Below are 19,766 nucleotides of genomic sequence, written 5' to 3' on the forward strand. Positions count from 1 at the left end.
AATTACAGCTTCAAAGAAATCATTCGAGGATCATTAATATCTTGGACATGAATAACTTTCATGTGAAAGGCTCTGCGGCTAATCTCAAGTGCAGTGAACTCTGTTTCATTACTATATTTCCACACATTAGAGTTATCTGGGTTGTATATAGGTCAGATAATTTACTTTTTTGTTTTCAACCTAATATAAAGCACTTCCAAACTTTCTGCCATTTGCTATTACTTTTCTTCCTCAGTGAGTGCCAAATTAGCTCAATTTTAGTTAATTTGCAAGTTCTGACAATCAAGGCTATCCTCAGCAGCAAGCAGAAAAATTTCTGAATGACTAGATACAATTTCAAGGGACAAGAAATTTCTCTGTCCCTGGCTTGTTGGCAATGAGATATCACAGCCAGGGTTTATTCTTCTGTGATCATGATAGTATTTGAAGAGATCAACAAAAGAATGTTAATTCTGACAATTTATAATAGTGAAATAATTAACACAATCTTAATGTCAAATAATAGGGTATTATTTATATGATGTAGGGAACAGTTGTGCAATACAAAACCATGGAGATATTAAATATGCCTTATTAGCATGTTCAATGGTAGAAAATACCATCATACATTAAGAAAAGGTACAGTTTGAAACTTGCACACAGGATAGTTCCATTTCTTTATATGAAGAATGTATATCAAGAGTACTAGAAGAAGTCTTAGAGAGATGAAATTGTGGGAATATTTTTCTTTTAACTATTTTCTATATATTCTATAATGATAATGTGTTAAATTATAAAAAGAAAAAATGAGTTTTCTCATCATTAGAAATAACAGTCCAAAAAAAAAAGTAATGTCCATCCCTTTAAGGATAGCCTTTATTGGTCAAATTTAAAGTTAATATAAGTTAGGTTATTCAACATATATGGAAAGGATATTTTAATGGACACGGGGGAAAAGACATACATGTTTCTGAAGACACTGGAACTCAGGGAAATATAGCCACCAGTGGCTGGGCTGATCAATGGAGGGAAGAATGAAAATATTATCTTCCCCACGAATAATCTTACCTAGAGAGAGGCTGGTACCAACAACTAACCTTAAAGAAATGCAAAACTAGAGGTCTGTATTAGTCCATTCTCACACTGCTGTAAAAACCTCCTGAAACTGAAATTTATAAAGAAGATAAGTTTAACTGGTTCACAGTTCTCGTTCTTGCACTACTATAAATAACTACCTGAGACTGGGTAATTTATAAAGAAAAGATGTTTAATTGGCTCACAGTTCCACAGGTTGTACAGGAAACAGCTGGGGAGGCCTCAGGAAACTTACAGTCATGGCAGAAGGTGAAGAGGAAGGAGTTACGTTTTACATGGCCAGAGAAGAAGGAAGAGCGTAAAGTGGGAGGTGCTACACACTTTTGAACAACTAGATCTCTTGAGAACTCACTCACTATCACGAGAACAGCAAGGGGAAAATCCACGGCCATGATCCAATCACCTCCCACCAGGTCCCTCTTCCAATGCTGGGGATTAAAATTCAACATGAGATTCAGGGGGAGACACAAATCCAAATCATATCAAGGTCTCTGCTGAATATGCTGTTATTCTCTTAACATTCATGACAAGTCTACCAGCATTATAAAAGTCATGACGATTCACAAGAAAATCAAATTTACATTTTTGCCACTACCATGTTCATTGAGAAGTGTAAAACTTTCAAAATTTGATCATGCATGGTGCATCACCATTCCTCATGAATTTCTTTTTTTGAAAAGGAGTCTCACTCTGTCACCCAGGCTGGAGGGCAATGGCGGATCTCGGCTCACTGCAACCTCCACCTCCCGGGTTCAAGCGATTATCCTGCCTCAGCCTCCTGAGTAGCTGGGATTACAGGTGCCCACCACCATGCCTGGCTAATTTTTGTATTTTTAGTAGAGATAGGTTTTGTCATGTTGGCCAGGCTGTTCTCAAACCCCTGACCTCAAGTGAACTGCCCACCTCAGCCTCCCAAAGTGCTGGGATTTCAGGCATGAGCTACCGTGCTGGGCCCATTCCTCATGAATTTCTACTGAGGGAAGAGGTATCATACAACAATTTGAAGCCAAGTTTTAAATTACTATGATTAAAGTAAATATAACATTTTAAAATAAAAATCTAGAATTTTCTACATATCAGATATTAAACTTCAATATGAAATTTTACTCTAGTTCTGCCTATTGCAAATTGAAAGCAAACTGATATGCTTCATCAGTGCTAGAGAAAAACCTTTAGATAAAATTTTCAAGCAAGAGCTCTTAGTTCCCTCTGTCCTTTCCATTGATCAGCCCTTACTATTTCTTTCCAATACATGTGGCATTAATTTCACTGACCTAACACCCACCTAAAGTCTTCATAGTGGAAGTAAATTAAGTAATGGTTTTACAGTAAACCTTAAAGTCTTCTTTTGAAATAAGGTGATGTTGAAGAAAAAAAAAAAAGTCTACCACTGCTGGAATAGATTGCTTTCAAATATCTAAAAATTGGCAAAAGCAGCCATGTGTTTGACTTACCTATGTGTTTGAACAATAAACAAGGGCCTATTTGCTTGAAATATTTCCTAAACATTGCATTATTTCAAAAACAAAAAGACATAAACCTCAAGAGTATGTTTTATGTAGTATTGAGAGATCTTGGGCACAGACTGCTCCATTTGGGCCAGAGCAATCAGATTTATATAGGAAAAGAACGTGGTGCCACATCACACAAATAGCATCCAATCCATCATGCTTAGAGATGGCAACTCAAGGCACATCAGTGGAGGACAGCTGCTTGACATTCTGTTTCCATTCACTCTTAAAGAACTGTGGCAGCTTTTAAAATTGATTGTGGCTTTTAATTCTTGAACCAGAAACCAGAGACCATGGTAACTGGCACATTTGTCAAATTTAAAGACTAAATACTTAGATGACCAGACTGTTTACTGTGTTTGCTATGAATCACTGAGTCTGCACCAGCAACAAAATGATAAGTGTTCTTTTTAAAAAGTCAGAAATTTGGGTTGTATTCTATTTGCAAAGGAATAAAGAAGCACTAAAGTCATCATTTCTGGTACACTTTAAGATAGAGTAGCAAACCACAGCTTCCTATAGATCTGACTCGTCTTGGTCCCACAGCCAACACCCCACTCCAGTCAACCTTCACCTCACACTTTTGAGCTGAGAAAACCTCTGTCTCACTCCCTGCTTTCTCCTCATTCTCATCCATTCCACACACTGTCACCATGACACATATTGTCTATAATGCCTTTTCAGCATTTTGGTCACTTGACATTCCCTTAAATTAGTTAAGACAGTGGGCTTCCACTACTGGATCAAGATTTGTTTCCCCCATGTCACTCCCAAGTTCTTTCACATGCTAACTCCCGTCAGTAATTGGCATCCTATTCCCTAATTATGAGAAGCCCCAGCCCATCTCTGTACCAGACATAATTCAGTGTTAATTCTGAGCAGGCTGATCCCCCTGGCTCAGTTAGCTTTACACAGAAGTGGGTAGAGAACATACTTGGCACAAAACATGAAAGTCATCAGGCTGTGGGTGGAGCAGCTTTCTTTAGAGAGGGTTGAGAGTGGCAAGAATGAAAACATGTAGGATAAATCCAAACACCAAGAGAAATTACATAGATGACATGCTGTGTTAGCTCCTTCATTTCAGCTCAGCCTTTCAAGATGAATCATTTCAATTCATTACATCTTAACTCGCCACAAGGGGAATAGGTAAGCAGTGCTCTTATTCATTTAAAACATCATTTTTACTTTAAAACAAATACAAACATATCATGGAATAAAGCACAGTATTCACAGTCATTTGTTGATATAAAATGAAGACATTATCTAAGAAGTCCCAGATGGGAGAAGATGGCCTCAGGCTATACCCAAGTTCTTTGGGAGAACTTGTTCCCACTCTTCTGACTTAACTGCTAAAAGGGAGCAGCACTGGGTCTAAAGAAGGTTTGAGGATGTTTGTAGGAGTGTCATGAGGTGCTGCGCTGGCAGAAATCTCAAAGTGAATGAATAGTAAATCTCTGAGAGTCTTGAGACTTTTGCCTACAGTTTATCCTAAACAGACACAACTGTGTCCAAATCTTCCCAGATGTCACCTATCTCCCTTTATATTTTATGTTTCCTTTACTACTCGTGGTTCCTTCCCTACCTCCCAAGTCAGTAAAAATTTCATTACTAAGTGAAGATGATGATAATGACGGTGGTTGCAGTAGTAATGAATAGATTCCTACATTTCCAAATTTCAAGACATTGTGATATGCGTTATTTGACTTATGTTAGCTTTATTAAGGAGGAACTTTATTCCTAACTTACACATGTGGAAACTGAGGGAGAGATTAGGTATATTGTGATAGTTTTATGACTCCAGATCTGCTGCCCTTTCACTCTGAGACTCTGTCTTCAACTCCTCTGTCCTTTGTTTCCTCAACATGCTTAGTTCATGTCACAGAATACTGGTTTACAGATGTTTTCTAAATGTTCTTACGTAATTTCACATTTTATCCTAACTAGACTGTGACTTTCTGGTGATATACCTTCTGTTGTGATAGAATCATGACTTAAAAAAAATATATTTGGTACCCTAAAATCAGTTGCTAGGGAAACAAGCTGAAAACTCAGTTGTAAATCTGTAAATATATCTATTAAAATCAAAGAAGAAAAAGGTGGAGGGAGAGAGAAGGAAGAGGAGAATGAGGAGGAGGAGAATGTAGAGCAGGAGAAGAAGAAAGCCGATAGGAACTGCTACATCCCTCTTCTACCTGTCCTAGTGAAAATTCCAAGAGATGCTTTAGGTAATAGGAGAACTTAGTCCAGACAACATTTATTACATCTAGGGAGAGTCTTGTCAGTTTTATTCACAGAAAGGCTATGAGTAAAAGCCAAAAATTGCATAGGCTGTTGGTAAAGAAGTTGAGTAAAACTCTTGGGGAACTGCTGGTTTCTGGATTAAGATTTATTCCTTTCTTATGTAGACGAACCTGATATTGTTAAGGGATCCACCCTACCCTCACAAACCCTATATGAATTAGCAAAAATTGACCTGATCCCAGCAACAGGGAAAAATCCTAACTTCTAAGCTAGTGGTTCTCACTAAGTGGTACCATCCTCCTAGTGGAATGTGAACATACGTGAGGACATTTTTGGTTGTCATAATGAGCATTTGGTGCCTGAGGTCCAGGGAAGCTAAATTAGCTACAAGGTATAGAACAGCCTATATAATCAGGAATTGTACCAGCTAAAATGCCAATTGTGGGCTGATGAAAAAAAACACTGGCCTAAACTAATCAACAGCAAAATACTTTGCCAATGACAAAAATCCTTTAATAGGTACTTAAGCAATGATATACAAATGAGAAGTCTGCACATGAAAAGATGCTCAACGTTATTGGCCACGAGGGATGTAAGTTCAAGCCATGATGAGATGCCAGCATGTGCCTATTAGGATGACTAAAATAAAAAATATTGAAAATATCAAGTGTGGGTAGAGATGTAGACCAACTGGAACTCACACATACTTTGCTGGTGGAAATACAAAATATTTTGGCCACCCTGGAAGAACAGTTTGGCAGTTTTCTGTAAAGTTAATCATATACTTATATGACTCAGAAAGTCCTCTCCTAGTTATTTACCCTGGAAATGGAAGGCTTATGTTCACACAAAATCTATACCTACTAAACTATATAACAGCTTCATTTATTAACTGCCAAAAATCATGAACAATTTAAATGTTCTTCAGTGGGTGAATGTTTAAACAAACTGTGGAACATCGATACAATGCAATACTACTCAATAATACAGAAACAAAGTATTAGTCTATTGAGGCATGGAACAATATTTTTATAACATTCCCAAAAAGATATAGCTATAGTGTTGGAGAACAAATCAGTGATTGCCAGGAGTTGGGGGTAGGGAAAGATATAACTAAAAAAGGGCAGTTTAAAATTTCATATTTTGTCTCCATGACAGATTTTTTGTTTTTAATTTCAGCTTTCATCGTAGCTTCAGGTGGTACAAGTGCAAGTTTGTTACATGGGTACATTGTGTGATGCTGAGGTTTGGGGTATGATTGATCCCCTCATCCAGGTAGTGACCTTATTACCCAACAGGTAGTTTTTCAGCCCTTGACCTTCTTCCTGTGTTCCACCTCTAGTAGTCCCCACTGCTTATTATTCCTGTCTTTATGTCCATGTGTACCTGTTCTTTATTTCCCACTTATGAGTGAGAATATGCAGTATTTGGTTTTCTGTTTCTTCATTAATTCTGTTAGCATAATGGCTTCCAGCTCCATCCATGTTGCTGCAAAGGACATGATTTCTATCTTTTTTATGGCTGCATAGTATTCCATGGCATATATGTACTACATTTGCTTTCTCTAATCCACCACTGATAGGCACCTAGGTTGATTCTATGTATTTGTTATTATGAAATAGTGCTGTGATGAATGTATGAGTGCATATGTCTTTTTGGTAGAGCAACCTATTTTCCTTTGCGTATAAACCCAGTAATGGGATTGCTGGGTCAAAAGGTAGTTCTGTTTTATGTTTGGAGAAATCTCCAAGCTGCTTTCCACAGTGGTGGAACTAATTTACATTCCCATCAACACTGTGTAAGTGTTCCCTTTTCTCTGTAGCCTTGCCAACATCTGTTATTTTTGACTTTTAATAATAGCCATTCTGAAGACTCTTGAGCAGTCACCATTTACTCTTACCTCAAAAAATGTCTATTCTTTCATAGTTTTATTTTCTTTTTCTATTTATTGTTAACTGACATTACCTTGTTTATTAATTTGTTGAATGGATTATCATCAGTCCTCTCACCATCCACCACCTTAATTCTGGTCCCATGAAGACTGTGATCTACTGTATCCTCAGTACCTAAAATAACATCTGACACATGGTATATGCTCAAAGGATATTTTAATAGATTAATGAATTACTAATGAAGAAGGTAAATAGTCTGATGCACATTCAGTGCTCAAAAATGATGAGAGACAATATCTCAACCTCTATAATTCTACAATATTCAACACAAAAATATGACCTGTTAACAAGTACTTGTGCTCTTAAATCCTTTTTCAGGCCAAATGTATTGGGTTTGCATAGCCATAGTCACTGTCTACTGAGAAGACACTTTCTGATTTTTAAATTCTCTAGCTCTCTGTAGGTGGAGAATTCTGCAGTTATTATTTGGTGTTGATCTAAAATGTTTAACATTTTAGCGTGGCTGAACATTTCAGCCTGCAACTCAGTACAACACAGAAGACATGCAAAGAAATCAACATAGATGATGCTTGGTTTATATGTTACATTACCTCTATTCTTTTCAACTTCATTTTACGGATTAAAAAAATCAAAAGACACTAAGCGATCTTAGGGAAAACTTAAACTTCACTGCTCTTAGTTTTCATATCTTGCTTGTTTAGGTCAGAGAATAAACCAACATTGTGCAGTTTTACACATGAGGCTAGCTCTCATGTGCTCATTTGAAACCAGATTCACAGATGAGCACCATATCAAAAATTTCTGATCTGTGTATTCATTCCATCTTTAAATCTGAGAGACACAATTGCCCACATTTGCGCTATGCCAAAGATGCATGGTGTGTTCCATTTTGAAAGACAGGAGAGTTCTGGCTTTGAGATCAGGCTTGACCATTAATGCATTTCAGTAACATTAACCCATTTTAATCCAACATACTTATTTCTCTTCAGTTATTTTATTTGTGTTTGTTTTTAAATGGCAGCTCCCAGCGTGATTTTCAGAGAAGAATGATTTAAAGTTCATAAAATGTCATCACACATTTCCATTTTCTCTAGCAAATTACCCAGGAAACCAAGATGAAAGTCAAACTTATATCACTTAAACTTTTTATAAAACATGACATAAAATTACTAGAAATTCCAGTTTCCAAAGATCTTACATAGTTTTGCTCATACCTTTCATTAGTGTAACTTTTATTGTTCAAAAATCCAAAGGATGGCAATCTTAAAAAGTTACTTAAATTGGTTATATAGATTTCTGTGGAGATTATGTGTCTCCCAGTTCAACCAGAGAAAAATTTATAAATAGTAAACTCTACGTCTATTAAATTATATGATGTCTTTGGCAAGTATGTGCTCAAAATCTTTGCTAGTTTTCAATCTAATTTCCTTATATGAAAAGTAAATGTGGTCACTTACACATGTGATAAAATAGAAAACAATTTTAATTTGAGTTATTTTATGTAATAAAAACTGGTTTGTTTGCTGGATAAGAAAGATTTCAAAAAGAAACAAAAGAAAATGATATATAACACATGCTAAGAAATTAGAGATTGGTAATGAAAACAAAAGTTCAGGAGACTTTTTAAGGACATCTGAAAGCAGAGAGCAAAATGTCAGAAAGAATGGTTTTCTAGACATTTGGACTTCAAGACATTTGGACTTCAAGGATCAGTAATTGTTTTTTAAGGAATCATCATAACTTCATAAATATAAAGAAAAAACTTTAAAACCAAAAAAATGAGGAATGATATAATCTCAAAAGAACAGAGCTTTTAATAAATTGAATAAACATAAATTATTCTATTAAAGAAATTACAATTGTTCTTATTTTCCTCATTTACTCGAGTGAGTAAAACCTCGTCACAGGCAAGCACTAATCCAAACCATTTTTGATATCAGCCTCCTACAGAACCTCAGGAATGAACAAGGTGCTTCTGAAATTTGCTTTCCCTGTCTTAAAAATCTCTTTTCAAGAAGTTTCAGGCCTTCTGATCAAACATAAGCAGAAACCTCACTGTGAAACTAATAACCTTAATTTATGCCAAAGTCATATCAAAGAACAACTATCTACTGATGGATTGGTTATCAGAGGGCATACGGAATAGTCTAGTATGTCCCCTTACTCAGGATCTTTTTATGGGTACTCATACCACATGTTAGGACACTGAGGGCATTAAGGAGTGAGGTGAGGTGTGAACAAATATTTTCTGAACTGCATATATATTGATCTAGATGATTTTGTTCTTTAATCTCATATTAAATCACAAAAATATCATCAGTAGATATTATTAACAATACCGAGATTACAATACACTAACAGATTTCAGGTTCACTGAGGAGAAATTGCCAAAGACAACCCCACAACTGGAAGGCATCAGAACTGGAATTAATTGTTTGAATCCAATATGATGCCTTAAGCACTCGGCACTGGTAACTTTGTTTTTACCATTACTCACAATCCTCTCCTGTGAGGACTCATCTATCTCTTTTCTAGAATAATCATTCTCCCGTCAAAGTGTAACCCTAGGCTGCTGACCTTTGCCTTCTCAACAAATCTGATAAACTTCTGCAAATTTACAAACACCTCCCAAACACTAGCAGACTACTCCTCCCCTTAGACATCACTTCACAACAGCAATGCCTTTACTGAAAACCATGATGGAGAACAGTGTTACTGTTTGGAGACATCTATTAAGCCTCTTTCACAGGCTTTAGATCTCGTTCTCTCTCCCTCTCTCTCTCTCTCTTTCTCTCTCTATCACACACACACACTAACACACATACACACTGACACACAAGCACCTACTCAGTTTTGGTGTCTTGTAAACATCCTTTGAGAAGCAATCCTATATATGGACCTATTTAATTGTGCTGGATTACAGAGTTAGTCCAGGAAAGCCACGGAAGATTAGCAAGAGTTCAGATACCAAATATGTGAATTGATGCATGCAGAGCTGCAGCTGTACGATGTACCCCTGTCTTCTTAGGGTTGTAGAGACACTGTGAGCATTGTCACCAATCCTTCACAGAGTTTACACAGAAGTATCCATCAAAGAAGATAAAATCAGCCCATGACATGTAAAAAAGCAATACAAATGGTTAGAGACCCCTTCTGACTGCCCAAACTCTAACTAGTCATAGTCCCATGTGTGGGCCAAGGACAAGATTCATAAATATCACAAACATCTACTGTATTTCTCAAAGGATAATACCGCAAGAATATTTTTAAGTCCTGGCATTATCCACAAGTTCCCAAGAAGGTATATGTGTTTCTCCCCTAATCCCAACACCCCAGGTATGAAGTATTAACTTCTACTTGGTAGTTACCCAGTAAAACATATCAGAGACCCTACTTCTGTCATTCCCCATGCCACAGCCAGCCTGGAACCTTCCATATCTTGGCTATTGTGAATAATGTCACAATGAACATGGAGTGCAGATATCTCTTTGACCTACTGATTTCATTTCCTTTGGATATGTACCCAGAAGTGGGATTGCTGGGTCATATAGTTCTATTTTTGATTTTTTGAGGAACCTCCATATTGTTTTACATATTGATTGTACCAATTCATATTCCCACCAGAAATGTACAAAAGTTTCCTTTTGCCACATTATCTCCAACACTTATCGTTGGTCTTTTTTGATTCTCATTAGCACTCATTATTGCTGGTCTTTTTGGGAATAGCCATTCCAGAGCTATTGTGTGAAAGAAAAATAGTTTTCTGCTAAGTTGTCAATATATTTGGGTAAACTTATAACAGCAGCTTAGACGACTCTACAAATATAAGTCAATTAGCCCAATATTTTTCCCATTAATACACTGGTGACTGGGAGTTCACTCATGATTTGGCTCTCTGTTTGTCTGTTATTGGTGTGTAGGAATGCCTGTGATTTTTGCACATTGATTTTGTATCCTGAGACTTTGCTGAAGTTGCTTATCAGCTTAAGGAGATTTAAAAAAAAAAAACACTGGTGACAAATTAGAATCACAGGAAAATAAACTGTCAAGACTTTTGCAAATGTTATGTCTAATAATAACCCTTTGACATAGGTAGTATTATTATCTTCATTTCATAGATGAGGATTCTGGATCATAGACTTAAATATACAATGACAAGCAATAAAGCTTTAAAAATTAGGAGAATATCTTTAAGACCTAGGACTAAGTGAAGAGTTCTTATACTTGATACCAAAAGCATGATCCATAAAAGAAAAAAATGGTAAATTGGACCTCAGCAAAACTAAAATCTTTGCTCTGCAAAATATTCTGTTAAGAGGATGAAAGACACACCACTCCGGGGACTGTTGTGGGGTGGGGGGAGGGGGGAGGGACAGCATTAGGAGATATACCTAATGCTAAATGACGAGTTAATGGGTGTGGCAAAACAACATGGCACATGGATACATATGTAACAAACCTGCACATTGTGCACATATACCCAAAACCTAAAGTATAATAATAAAAAAAAGAAAAAAAAAAGAAAATATTTGCGAACCACATATCCAACAAAGAACACGCATCTAGAATATATTTTTTAAAAAACTTTCAAAACAAGAAGAAAACAAAAACCCCAATTAAAAACTAGGCAAAAGATCTGAACAGACACTTCACCAAAAAAGATATACATATGGCAAATAAGTACATGAAAAGATGTTCAACACCCTAACAATCAAGGGAATACAAATTAAAACCATGATAAGATACCACCACACATCTATTAAAATAGCTAAAACAAAAAATAATAATACCAAATGCTGGTGAGGACATAGAGAAACTGTGACACTCATACATTGCTGATAGGAATGTAAAATGGTAGAGCTACTCTGAAAAATAATTTGACAATTCCCTTTAAAACTAAAAAAATGGACTTACCATATATCTCAGCAGTTACACTTTTAGCATTTATCCCAGAGAAATGAAAACCTATTTTTACACAGAAATATATACACAAATATTTGTACAAGCTTTATTTATAATAGCTAAACATTGGAAACCACACAAATATTCCTCCCTGGACGAATCATTAAACAAACTGTGATATAGCTATAGCTATACCACGGAATAATACTCAGAAGCAAAACGAAACTGTGGATCCTCACAACTTGGACTCACTTTAAGGAAGTGATGCTGAGTCAAAAAAAAAAAGCCAAAAATGCTTGTATACAGTCAGGCATCGCTTAATGACAGAGATTCATTCTAAGAAATGAGTCCTTAGGCAATTTTGTCATTGTGTAAACATCATGGAGTAAACTTACACAAACTGAGGTGGTATAATCTACCACACCTAGCAGTAGGTTATGCTATATGGCCATATCTGGGCTATATGGTATGGACTATTGCTCCTAGGCTACAAACCTGTACAACATGTGACTGTCCTGAATACTATAGGCAATTGTAACACAATGGTATATATTTGTGTATCTAAACATAGAAAAGGTACAGTAAAAATATAGTATAAAAGATAAAAAATGGCACACCTGTATAGGGCATTTACCATGAATAGAGCTTACTGGACTGCAAGTTGCTGTGGGTGGGTCAGTGAGTGAGTGGAGAATGAGGATGAAGGCCTAGGACATTACTGTACACTACTGTAGACTTTATAAACACTGTGCACTTAAGCTACACTAAATACATAAAAATATGTTTTCTTCAATAATAAATTCATCTTAGGTACTTTAATTTTTTTACTTTATGAACTTTTTACATTTTTTTAACTTTTTGACTTTTGTAATAACACTCAGCTTAAAACACAGATACATTGTACAGCTATACAAAAAATATTTTCTTCTTATCCTTATCCTTGGTCTATAAACTTTTTTCTATTTTTATTTTTTTTAACTTTTTAAGTGCTTTTATTATAAACTAAGTGAAAAACACACACATTAGCTTAGGCCTACACAGGAAGACCAGGATCATTAAGATGTCACTAGGCAACAGGAATTTTTCAGCTCCATTATAATCTTATAGGACCACCATCATATATGCAGTTCATTGTTGACCAAAACATCATGATACAGCACATGACTGTACTGCAAAATTTCATTTATTTAATGTTAGTGAAATAATATAATTATACTTGCTGATGACATTGTTGATGAATATAGATGAAGAGCAGATTAGTGATTATCAGGGGTTTCACGTACCCTAGGTTTACACACTAACATAGAAATCTGAAAGAATTATTTAACATTAATTGAACAGAAATTATGTTAGATATTTTCTTTTTGGTTTGTTTTTCATTTGCAATCAAGACAAGACAATAATAGTTGACCAATAAAGTAGGTCCCCAAAAGGTACTCGAAATTTTGGCAAGACAGCCTTTTATATGTGATATAAAAGTTATCACCTATCTAATTACATTTCTAGTGACATTTTAACATGTAATCCAAATATATTTCCCTATTTAAAGAGAAATTGTTTTAACAAGTTGTTAAGTAACATTATTAACAAGATGTTAGGTAAATTTAGAAGAATGTTAAAGTACTATTACTTACTTAAAGTCTATAGTAGTAAGATTTTATTCCATTCCATGATGCCTAAACATTAGTCCAATTTTTCAAGAATGAAGAATAATAACGGCCTCATGAGGTAAATGTCATCTTTGATTATTTGTTGATTACACATTGGGGTAAATACAAAGTATGTGTTTCCTCTGAGGAGAATAGGGAATCATCATAAAGGGGTGATGGGGAGCTGAGGTTCTGGGCCTGTCATGAGAGGGATATAGGTAAGAGTTAGGAGAGTAGACCTGGACTCAGGCTGTCCTGAGGCCAACTCTTCCACTGGTTGCTATGTGTCCTGGGCCACTGACTTAAGACTTAGTTCCAGCCGGGAGCGGTGGCTCACACCTGTAATCCCAGCACTTTAGGAGACCAAGGCAGGTGGATTACGAGGCCAGGAGTTCGAGACCAGCCTGTCCAACATGGTGAAATCCTGTCTCTACTAAAAATACAAAAATTAGCCGTGCAAGGTGGCACACGCCTGTATTCCTAGCTACCCTGGAGGCTGAGGCAAGAGAATCACTGGAACCTGGGAGGCGGAGGTTGCACTGAGCTGAGACCACGCCATTGCACTCCAACCTGGGTGACAGAGTGAGACTCCATCTCAAAAAACAAAACAAAAAAAAAATTATTTCCTCCAACTGCAAAATGGGAAAACAGCATCTACCTCCAAGATTTGTGGTGATGATTGCAAACAAAGTGCTTTACCTGTTTCTTAGAACACGGAACATGTTCTGCCTATTATCTATATCATGATTATCGTCAGGCAAGGTTACTCAGTTTATCTTAAACTATCAATCAACAGGGATTTGGTTTTCAATTCTGATGTTACATTAAAAAATTTAATTAAAGATGTTTTGTAAAAGTAATGTCCTCAAATATTTAGACTACTGGATCAAAACATCAATAGTTGTCCTATTATTAATGGTAAGACATCAATACAATCTGAGTAATAAGAAAAATGGCAGCATGCTTCCTCTTTTCAGAATGACAGACAGCTTATTCCTTCTCACAATTATTGATAGATACCAATCTAAAATTGTACCTACAACTTTAAACACATGAGAAACCAAAAAATGATCCCTCTTTGGGAGGCCAAGGTGGGTAAACCACTTGAGGCCAGGAGTTGAAGACCAGCTTGGCCAACATGGCAAAACCCTGTCTCTACTAAAAATACAAAAATTGTCCAGCCATGATGGTGCACACCTCTAGTCCCAGCTACTCAGGGGGCTGAGGCAGAAGGATCTCTTAAACCCAAGAGGCAGGGGTTGCAGTGAGCCAAAATTGCACCACTGCACTCCAGCCTGGGCAACAGAGTAAGACTCTGTCTCAAAAAATAAAATAAAATCGCTTTTACTTCTTGAGTATTATAAAAACAAACCCAAACCAAATGCACAAAAGTTGCAGATATTCAGAAGTACTCTGCCCTACCTCATCCATATTGCGTACGGTTGTTATTGCAGGCTGTGATAGAGGAGAAGCTATCCCTCAGCAGAGGATTTTGGTAGAATAAGAACAAAAATCTAAGCAAAATATAAATTCCTTCAAAATAAACATGAAAATTTTCAAAGGACAACCCAATTTTTATTGATTTCATAAGCATCTCTGAATCATAACTGCCAGTGGTAAAGAATTTCACGATATCTGAAAATATCTAATAGATACTAAAAACCATTTTTATATTACTTAATTTTCACAAGGGAATAGTAAATGTAACCTCTCACTGGGTTTTACTGGGTTATTCTTGAGGTAAAAAATGAGGCCAAATTAATCATCAAACATAGTATGAAAAAAATAGAACTCTCCAGTTCCACTTTCACGTACTCTCAGAAAGTTCCACAGCCTCCATAATTCTGTCATTGCTCTGTGAACTAACACTTTGGCTAAGTGACAGGAGACTGCCATTCTCCTCCTGTCACACTCTGGTGATGCTTTTCCAATGCCAAAATCTGCAATTCTGCCACCAATGCCATAGCTGCCTACCGATGGCCACACTATAGGGTGTAAGCTGCCAGCAACAAGCATGCCGGCATTTAGTAGTTTTACTCAGCATGACTGATGAGGTTAAGTTGGAGGTCAGTCAGAAGGTGGAGGCAGTAGGCCATGCTCAGGGTCTCTCATTCTCCATGAACAAAAACCGTATCTCATCTTCCCTCAGGACAAGCCCCTTCCTGAAAAGCTCTTCATTGTCTCTTGAAAACGGTCTGTGAAAGTGCCAAACCACCAGCTCTCCAGATGTGGCTGAATCTCAATGCGAATTTAATTTAGACTTAGCTTGGGATCCCCGTCATAACAAATCGGATAAAGTGCATGCGCACGCATGTGCACACACACACTCAGAAATGTAAAACCCATCCTAGACAGTTCAAACAAGGTTTGAGTACCACTTTCCACGTATCAGGCTTACAAGGTGCCAAGAACATAGAGTTCCCAACCTTGAGGAGCCTGCAGTCTGCTGGTAGCCAAGGTGGTACAGGCAGAAGGATGTAAGCACTCAAGGCTTCCATAAATCTGCTCTCGGATAAGGAATAAGGCACCAAAATCAGATGGCATTGCATTCCTCTCTGACGCAATCTCATCAAGTCAGCAAGATAATAAAAATGTGAGGTTAGAGTACAATTTTTTTACAAAAAAAAATACTCTGAGCTATTTGAAATCTTAGTAAAACTGAAAAATACAGTTTAACCCATAATATTGTTGCCTTAATTTGGGTTGTTAAGATTCTAGGGTTTGGCTAATAGGGCTGCACAAATATATTCACTGATTTACATGTTAATGTTCTGTCAACACGCATGATCTATAAAAGAAGCATTCCACTTTGCATAACATCTGTACTTTTGTGGAAAAAAGGAAAATACTCTCCACTATACCAAGGCCTTTACATTTCCTTGTATCATGTTTTCATAGATTAGTAACTAATTCCCCTACTGTGTCCACTATTTTTACTTTTATAAACAATATTGCAAGAAACATCATTCAACTAAATATTTGTATATTTCTTTGCTTCATATAAATGTCTAGAGTAAAATTATCTGTCCAGTAGGTAGGTAAATAATTAAGGTCTCAATACATATTATACTCCAGAAAAATGGTAGCAATTTATAGTCCTATCTGCAGATGAGACTGCATATTTTTCAGAAAAATTCTTAAGTAAAAAAATTAATTAATTATTGGAAGTGTCGCTTTCCTAGGAAAATATCTTACGTGCAAGGAATAAAAATGCCAGATGAAGGTAAGAGGCATATAGTATGATACCCTGAACAGAAAAACAAAATAGTAGCTGGGTTTAAAATGTATTGAATCAGATCGTGCTGTCAATCGTGTACTTATGTTCTTCTTTTGAACATTCTGTGCACGCATGCTTGTACCAGGACTCCTTCCCTAACCCTCCTTCTTCTTACCTATATTCTTCACCTCCTACAAATATCCCACCTTGACAAATCTAGCAGCTTTGGGGATTTTTAAATTAATTCTATGAAGCATGTATTAGGTATGGTCCTAATTATTTGTACTTCACAATTTAGTGTTTATTTTTATCTCTATGTAATACTTGCATTCTTGTAATATAATTATTCTCCACTGAGATTAGGCCATAACATCTTTCAGAATAGGCAGGATCTTTTAAACATTCTTGTTTTTGAAACTTTGTCACTTCACAGAACAAAAATACAATTAAAAGTTAATAAAATTTTCATGGCACACTTCCTAGTGGGAAAGTAAGCATTGTCTCTGGTCTGACAGTTGCTTGAAATCGTATGTGGTTTTTTTCTGACGAAAACAATCCCCAATCACAAGTCCAGGGTTTCTCCAGACACAAGAAGTAACTTGTATACTACTGTGATTCTCATTTCTCTAATGGCTACCATACCACTTACTGAGTGCTTACTATGTGTGGGTGCTTTTCGAATATTTCCACATTTTTAGTTCATCTGACAGCTCTGTGAGGCAAGTCATAGCCCATTTTACACATGAGAAAATGGTGGCTCATTTAGGTTAAGCACATAGGAGCCCAGATTTGATTCTTACCACCAAGTCCCAGCATTTAACCACCAAAATCACTATGGCAAACGATTTTCTTATGCTAAGAAAAAGAGTAAAGATTATAACCTGTTATACAAGCTGAAATTTTCAAGCTTTTAGAAATGGCATAATTTTGGTTATATGATCAGAATTTCTGGCATGCCAAATAACGTAACTTATGCAATGATTTCACATAGTATATAGTATGATACCCTGAACAGAAAAAAAATAGTTGCTGGGTTTAAAATGTATTTGAATCTTTAGTCTTGGTCCATTTTTGCTGCTATAACAAAATATCTGAGACTGGATAATTTATAAGGAACAGAAATATACTCCGGGAAGTCCAAGATCAGGGTGCCAGCAGGTTCTGTGTCTGATAAAGGCTCATTTCTCATTGATGGTGTCTTCTAGGCATCCTCATATGGTGGAAGGGACAGAAGACAAAAAAGGGAGGAACACTGTGTCCTCACATGGCAGAAGGGCAGAAGAGAATGAACTCATTCCCTCAAGCCCTGTTAGAATGGCACTACTCTCACCCACTAGGACTCCAACCTCATGGCTTCATCACCTCTTAAAAGCCCCACCTCTTAATACTATCAGTTGATTATTAAATTCCAACATCTGAATGTTGGAGGACACATCCAGACCGTAGCATATCTCAAAAAAATAAAGATTTTCCACAGCACCCATCATTTATTGAAACGATTTTCCAACACAAATAGAGCACTGACAGCAAGCTTTTAAAATAAATTGAGGGGCTTCTGGGTCAAGATCACTAATGGAACACACATGTTTATTTCATATTCTTCCCTGGACACTATTAAAATGAGAGTAAAAGAATTTTAAACCATAAACCCACAAAAATAAGAGATCTGGCAGAGAGAAACATCAGTATGAAAAAGCACATTGTAAATTTCTGGAAGATGAAAAGGAGATAGAGGTAGACGGCCAGATGAAAATGAGCTGCCAAGAAGAGACCTTGGTATAAATGACTTTGCAAACCCTGGAGGGTGCCAGAGTCAAGGAAGACAAATTCCACAAAGGCATGAGTGTAAAGAAGGGCTGAAAAGAAGGAGATTCATTGAAAGCCTCTAAAACCAGCTCTTTCTTTTCCTTCCCCACCCCATGCAAAGACGGACCAGCAGGCAGGAGGTCTACAAGCTGCAGGCAAAGGATTGCTGGGCTGAATGAATGAGTAAGCAGAAGCAAGTGGCACAACAAAACATGCCAGAATTCCAAGACTGAAAGCTGAGTTCAAGTGGAAAAACAAAATACGGATGAAAAAAGTTTTATTTCCCATATATTTCCTTCACATTCTAAATTAATGCCCCACTCTCTGTGATAAGCATATTAATTCACGCTAACGTTTTCTTCCTTCAGCCTCCCACTAGGACATGATATCCCCAGAGAAATTATACCAGGTTCAGGAAAGCAATCCTATGAGCTCTCTCAACTGCTCCTAAGATGAATGTCATCAAGTTAGTATTTAAAATCACAAGGTGGTCTCTAAATTGCTACTCTCTGACAGCTATAAGGGTACTAGGCCTATTTTGAATACCAAGCTGGGGGTGGAGGGGGGTGTCTTCCCAGAAGCTCCCCATGCAAGAAAATACCCATTAACTGAGAAGAAAATTAATAAAAAGACCCTTGAGAAATTTTTGGGTTATAAATAATAACAAAAGACCAGCAATTGAACTACAAACATCCTCTAACCATTTTTTTAAAAACCATCTCCTTATTTTCATGAAGGTCATGTAGCAAAATAAAGCAAATGATTCTCTAATGTAATTCCATCACTAATACCGCAGTCTATTTGTCATTCCCTTAGGGGAGCTGTACTTGGGACAGAACAACTAGATATATAATTGTAATTCTCACAATGAGAACCTAGAAAATATTTTGCCGCACGTACAGTATGCTATAAATGTCACTGTGAAAGCACAGCTCGGTTAAAGCCTGCAATCCATCTATCTCCTTTCTGTTATTCGCCATCACACAGAGCTATATCAAAAGATCCATTCAAACAGTGAGTCTCAGACTTACATTATCAGCAGACACTGCTTTAATTAGCAGTGGTTTTCAAAGGGCTGGATGGCTTCGAGAACTTGATTTGAACCATACAGTAGAAATCTGGATCCTTATCAGTTTCACTTCTCAACTGTCAGCTCCCCTCCCTGGGTTCCAATAGATACAGCCCTCATTTTTCTTAATGTAAGAAAGAAAATGAAAATGGTGGCTAGAGTTTGGCAATACCTGTGCGTCCACTTTTTCCTCAACCACCAGTGATGCAGAGGGGCTAAAATTAAGGTTGCAGAGGGACTAAGATATCTGTGTCAGGTACGTTGCAGGGAGTGGTAAGAATGACAGAAAGAGAATGAATAAGAGAAACCATTTTTAAAATAACATTTAACACACAGATTTTATGTATATGTGTGTGTGTGTGTCTTGTGTGTGTGTGTTAATTT

This window comes from Nomascus leucogenys, chromosome 22a (genome assembly GCF_006542625.1).
Source record: "Nomascus leucogenys isolate Asia chromosome 22a, Asia_NLE_v1, whole genome shotgun sequence".
In the NCBI taxonomy this organism is placed as follows: domain Eukaryota; kingdom Metazoa; phylum Chordata; class Mammalia; order Primates; family Hylobatidae; genus Nomascus; species Nomascus leucogenys.